Below are 6608 nucleotides of genomic sequence, written 5' to 3'. Positions count from 1 at the left end.
GTCCCATCTCACTGCTTAATTCAGATGTTAAAATCTACGCCGAGAGATTTAACCCCTTTACCCCGAGGGTGGTTTGCACATTAATGACCGGGCAATTTTTTACAATTCTGACCACTGTCACTTTATGAGGTAATAACGCTGGAATGCTTCAATGGAACCCACTGATTCTGAGACTGTTTTTTCGTGACATATTGTACATCATGATAGTGGTAAAATTTCTTTGATATGACTTGCGTTTATTTGTGAAGAAAAACAGAAATTTGGCGAAAATTTTGAAAATCACTGTTTGGGCGCAAGGCAGGGCTCGGAAGGGAAGGAGCGCCATTTGACTTTTTGAATGTAAAATTTGTTTGAATAATTAGCGGATGCCATGTTGCGTTTGGGGAGCCCCTAACGTGCCTAAACAGTGGAAACCTCCCACAAGTGACACCATTTTGGAACCTAGACCCCTCAGGGAACTTATCTAGATGTGTGGTGAGCACCTTGAACCCCCAGGTGCTTCACAGAAGTTTATAACATTGAGCCGTAAAAATTAAATTTTCACATTTGTCCCACTTTTTTTTTTTAGCCCCCAATTTTGCATTTTCATAAGGGTAACAGGAGCCCATGATGTGCCTTAACAGTGGAAATCTCCCACAAGTGACACCATTTTGGAAACTAGATCCCTCAGGGAACTTATCTAGATGTGTGGTGAGCACCCTGAACCCCCGGGTGCTTCACAGAAGTTTATAACATGGAGCCGTGAAAATAAAAAAAAACTTTTTCCACAAAAATTATCTTTTAACCCCAATTTTTTTATTTTCCCAAGGGTAAGAGGAGAAAATGGACCACAAAAACTGTTGTGCAATTTCTCCCGAGTACGCCGATACCCCATATGTGGAGAAAATACACTGTTTTGGAGCACGGCAGGGTTCAGAAGGGAAGGAGCACTGTGTAACTTTTTGAACGCAAAATTGTCTGGAATCGAGAGCTGACGCCATGTCACTTTTGGAAAGCCCCTGATGTGCCTAAGTAGTGGAAACCCCACACAAGTGACCCCAATTTGTAAACTAGACCCCTCAAGCATTTTATCAAAGGGTATAGTGAGCATTTTGAACCCAGAGGTACAACACAGAATTTTATAACATTAGGTCATCATATTGAATAAGTTGTCATTAGTCTTGAGCGCAAGTGCTCGCTACTTGAGTTTGCATCGGGTACTCAGATATGCACCATGTATCGTGGGTGCTCGAGTGACATGCTCAAGTCTCCACCCCGCATGTTTCACGGTTGTTAGACAACCAAAAAAAACATGCAGGGATCGCTCGTGCATGGCAGGCAAACCCCGCCAGTTTTTTTGGCTGTGAAGCCTATGGGGCTGAAACTCAAGCATGTCACTTGAACACCCGCGATACTCGGTACATACTTGAGCACCTGATGCAAACTCAAGTAGCGAGCACTTGTGCTCAACACTAGTCGCCATATCGTCATCATTTTTTCTCTTTACTTTTGAAACAATCCCAACCCCAACGCAACCTAACCCTAGCAAAACCCTAACACAACCCTAACCCTAGAGTTTATTTTTTACGCCATTCCTCGTGCGGTATAAGTGATTATTATAAGTGACGTGACTTTATTCTTTGGGTCGGTGCTATTACAGCGATTCCAGATTCATATCAGGTTTTTATGATTGATAGCTGTCACACACTAAAAGACACTTTTTTTTTGCATCGCCAGATTTTGAGAGCTATAATTTTTCTAAATATAAAAGATATTTAGAAAAATAAGGTGTGATCACTCCTTTTTAGATGCAGACTAACGAGTAGATCTAATTTGATGCAGGTGTTAGTTTTTGAAATTAAAATTTACAGGGTGATTCCATATTTTTTTCCTCAGAATTGAGTGATTCCATAATTTTTTCCTTCTGCTTGGTCTGAAAAAACTTACCCTTACTGAGTACCACATTTTTTATCTTGATTTCTTTAGTGTTTCTTAAAGCCCTAAAGTTGCCGTTTGAAATGACTTTAGTTTTGTGCCATGTCTGTGATCTGCTTTTTTTCAACAACATTAAACAAATGAATGAACATCCTCCGAGCCTAGTGATTCCATAATTTTTGCCAGCGGTTGTATTCCTTATCTTACAGGCCTTGTTAACGCCCAATAGGAATTTTGATTGATATCTCTTTTATGTAGAGTGATGGTCAAATATTATTTAGTATACTGACTGTTGCATTTTTTGTGAGGAATCCTTATTAACCAATTATGGGGTCACAGCTTTTTCTTGCGTGTATTTGATTAACGCTATAGAAGGATTAAGATTAATTCATTCTCTACAAAACTCCTGCTGGTTTTAATAAAATCGACTTGGGGTTTAACCACATGAACACTACATCATTTAGTGAGATTTGAGATAAAGGTAGACAACAAAATTTCCCTCTTTATCAGGGTGGTTGATATAGGCTCTACATTGTATTATTGGTAGTGTGGATCATTGCACTAAGCCACCTTTTTTAACATTGCACTTTATTTGTCTAATTGTTATATGTGTCTCATTGAATTTTAATTATTAAAAGCTATCTTATATATTTAGAGGGTTTAATTTGTTAACCTTTTTTGCAATTACCCAGATACTCTATTACTATTTGTGATCTGATGAGCTATAATTTTTCCATATTTCGGCTGACAGAGTCATGTGACGGCTTGTTTTTTGCAGGACGAGTTGACGTTTTTATTGGTACCATTTTCGGGCACGTGACATTTTTTGATCGCTTTCTATTCCGATTTTTGGGAGGGAGAATAAACAAAAACCAACAATTCAGGAATTGTTTTTTTGTTTGTTTTTTTATGGTGTTCTGTGTGTGGTAAAATTGATAAGGCAGATTTATTCTTTGGGTCAGTACGTTTACAGCGATACCAAATTTATATTTTTTTATGTTTTGGCGCTTTTACACAATAAAAACTATTTTATAGAAAAAATACTTTTTTTTGCATCACTTTATTCTGAGAGCTATAACTTTTTTATTTTTCAGCTGATGGAGCTGTATGGTGGCTTGCTTTTTGTGGGACAAGATGACGTTTTCAGCTGTACCATTTTTATTTACATTCATCTTTTTGAATGCGTTTTATTCCATTTTTTGTTTGGCGGTATGATGATAAAGCACCGTTTTTTGCTTCATTTTTTATTTATATTTGTTATCGTGTTCGCTAAAGGGGTTAACTAATGGGACAGTTTTATAGGTCAGGTCATTCTGGACGCGGCGATACGAAATATGTGTACTTTTAATTGTTTTTTTTTTTTTTTTTCAGAATAATATTTATTCATGAGTACAGCATATTTTTATTTTTTGGGGATTATTTTTTCAGTTTTTTTTTAAATATTTTTACAATTTCAATCTCAGCATTTTAATGTGCCGGGAGCGGTCCCTTGCACATAACACCGGGTGTCAGCTGTGACAATCAGCTGACACACGGTGCCGATCGCCCTTCACCACTTGTGTGCGGGCGCGATCCTGTGATGCATAATAGAACGCACCTGGTCCAATAGACCCAGGTCAGTAAGACGTACAATTACAGATCACGTCAGAAAGGGGTTAAAGGACATTATACCCACGTTAATTATCTCAGATCATTAGGTTTCATTAAAAAAAAAAAAGACAACCCTCTGACGGTACAGGAAGGATTATCAATCTAATATCAATAATCGAGAAAAAGAAATGACCATCTATTCTTCTATCGATTGATGCCGAGAAAGCCTTCGACTGCATTAATTGGGATTATATGACAGGTGCACTTAAAAAAATTGGAATAGAAGGACACATACTTAATGCTATATTAGCATTGTATTCAACAACTTTAGCTAAAGTCTCGGTAACCAATCATTACTCAAATTCCTTTTCACTATCAAATGGAACTCGTCAATGTTGTCCTCTTTCCCCAATATTGTTTATTTTAACAATAGAACCTTTTGTAGAATTAATTAGATGTAACCAATTTATTAAAGGCAGCTCTGCAGGTACAAGGCGACACAAAGTGGGACTTTTTGCTGACGACATTATAATTACTATTACAGATCCAGTAAAGTCCCTTCGTGAGATCTCTGAACTAATTCAATTTTTTTCTTTTATCTCATATTATAAAATGAATAAGAAAAAAATCTAAAATATTGAGCTTTAATTTAGACTCAAATTTAACAGCTGTTCTGAAAGGTGAATTCCCTTACACATGGGAGGAAGTAAAAATTACAAAACCTTTAAGTCAAATTGTGGATACCAATCTCTCAGAAATTATCACGCTAATTTATTTATTTTTTATTTTACTCACTTCTATAGCGCCATTAATTCCACAGCGCTTTACAGACATTATCGGCACTGTCCCCATTTGGGCTCATAATCTAAATTCCCTATCAGTATGTCTTTGGAGTGTGGGAGGAAACCGGAGAACCCGAAGGAAACCCACGCAAACACGGGGAGAATATACAAACTCCTTGCAGATGTTGTGCTTGGTGGGATTTGAACCCAGGACCCCAGCGCTGCAAGGCTGCAGTGCTAACCACTGAGCCACCGTAATTCAAACTATTTTAGACAAATATGGAAAAATGAATACTTCATGGTTGGGAAGAATGGTTGTCTATAAGATTATGATTCTCCCAAGGCTTTTATACATTTTCCGAGCTGTTCCTCTTTCTATTCTTGCCTTTTGGTTTCAGAAAATCAATAAACAACTTTCATGTTATATATGGCAAAACAAACCACCAAGAATTAGTAAAAACATTCTTTGTAAAGGCAGGGACAGAGTAGGCATGGCTTTACCTAACATATCAGCGTATTATGATTCAAATATAATATTACAAAGCAGAAACTGGCTACTGAAGAACACAAAACAAATTTGGGTTTCATTGGTAGAAGATTTAAATAATCACTTTCCACTTTACTCTCTTATTATGTTACATCTACTGGTTCCCACTCTTCCTCATCCTTCTCATCCTCCTCTTTTAAACTCCACTATTACAATTTGGAAAAAGTTAAATAGACTAACAATAAAAAATAAAATTCCTATTCAACCTGAAAAAATTTCTTTAACCATTTTCCACCCAATTTTCCCAAAATTCCCATTTGAGAAATGAATGAATTTGGGTATTAGTGACTATTCTTGTCTACTCTTAGGTCCAAATAAAGACACTATAACAAATTATCAAAATCTAAAGACTATAATATGGATTACCAGCAGAAGAAATTTTTAATTTATTAGATCTTAGAAAGTTTATTAGAAACAAAATTAGCCTTCCGTTGGCTTTACCTAGAGCCATCAATTATTTACTCAAAAATATTCATCTGGACTCAGTATGGAACAACAAGAGCATATATACAGTCTTCAATTCAGATATTGAATTTGTAAAATCAAATCCAATAATAAAATGGGAGTCAGATTTAAATAAAAAAATTTCGGGTAATGATTGGCAACAAGCTTTTAAATTAACCTATAAATATAGTATTAATGCCAATATCCAACAGAATGTCATCACATTTTTTTCCCAATGGCATCTGACTCCCGTAAGATTAAAGAAAGCTTTTCCAAACTACTGTATTCAGATGAATGCTGGAGAAACTATGGCGACAGAGGTAACTTAATGCATATTTTTTGGACTTGCCCAAAAATAATACCCTTTTGGAGAAAGATATATGATCTTCTTTCTAAAATAGGAAATCATAAATTTCATATATCTCCCCAACTTTCTCTACTTTCTTTAGAAGCAGATAATGTTCCCAGTGAAATTAAATTAATTTCCTTATATATTTTTGCAGTAGCTAAATTGCTTATAGGAGCTAAATGGAAAACAGCAAATATTACTAATATAAATTACATAATAGAATTTTTTTTAATGCATAACTCATTCGAATTAACCTTGGCCCTAAGCAATAACTCTCTGCCCAAGTATGAAGTCAAATGGTCAACATGGAATAAGTTCCTTTCTACCTAGAGCAGAATTCCTTTTTTGTCTTTATGATTCGCTTTGATTCTTAGCCAGCCAGATAGTAACATTTTATAATAGAATAACTTATTTTAATAGTATAGACATCTCTATTAGTTATAATAATTTTCTCAGAAGACTACATTTTCCTTCCCTTTCTTCCCCTAAAATTTCCATACCCTTTCCCAACTTCCCCTTGTTGACCTACCCCCCCTTACCTATTTACTTCCTTTCCCTCCTTTCAGTATTTTTTCTCTCCTCTTTAAAATTTCCCTTTTTTTTCCTTAATGTTTACTTTTCCTTCAAAGGATGTTTTACATTTAAATTACTTATATTTTCAATTAATAATTAAGTTAATATTTTAGATTATTGTTTGTATAGCTATTATTCCTGTATATAATGACATATATCTTAAGTTCCCCCTCCCTCATTATTGAAAATTTCCCCCAAATAAAAATTATTGAAAAGAAAGATGCATAGCAAAAAAGACACCGAGTGTCAGATTAAGGTGGGGGGGGGGGACACCTATCTAAGCTTATGCATTAACCTTTCACACCATGGCCATTTTCCTTTTTTTTTTTTCCTTCCCTTCTTTCAAGCGCCATAACTTTTTTTTATTTTGTCAATATAGCCGTATGAGGACTTGTTTTTTGCATTCATT

The sequence above is a fragment of the Phyllobates terribilis genome, unplaced genomic scaffold, assembly GCF_046119375.1.
Source record: "Phyllobates terribilis strain yellow unplaced genomic scaffold, ASM4611937v1 Scaffold_5__5_contigs__length_657084704, whole genome shotgun sequence".
In the NCBI taxonomy this organism is placed as follows: domain Eukaryota; kingdom Metazoa; phylum Chordata; class Amphibia; order Anura; family Dendrobatidae; genus Phyllobates; species Phyllobates terribilis.
This window is presented reverse-complemented; position numbering follows the sequence as displayed.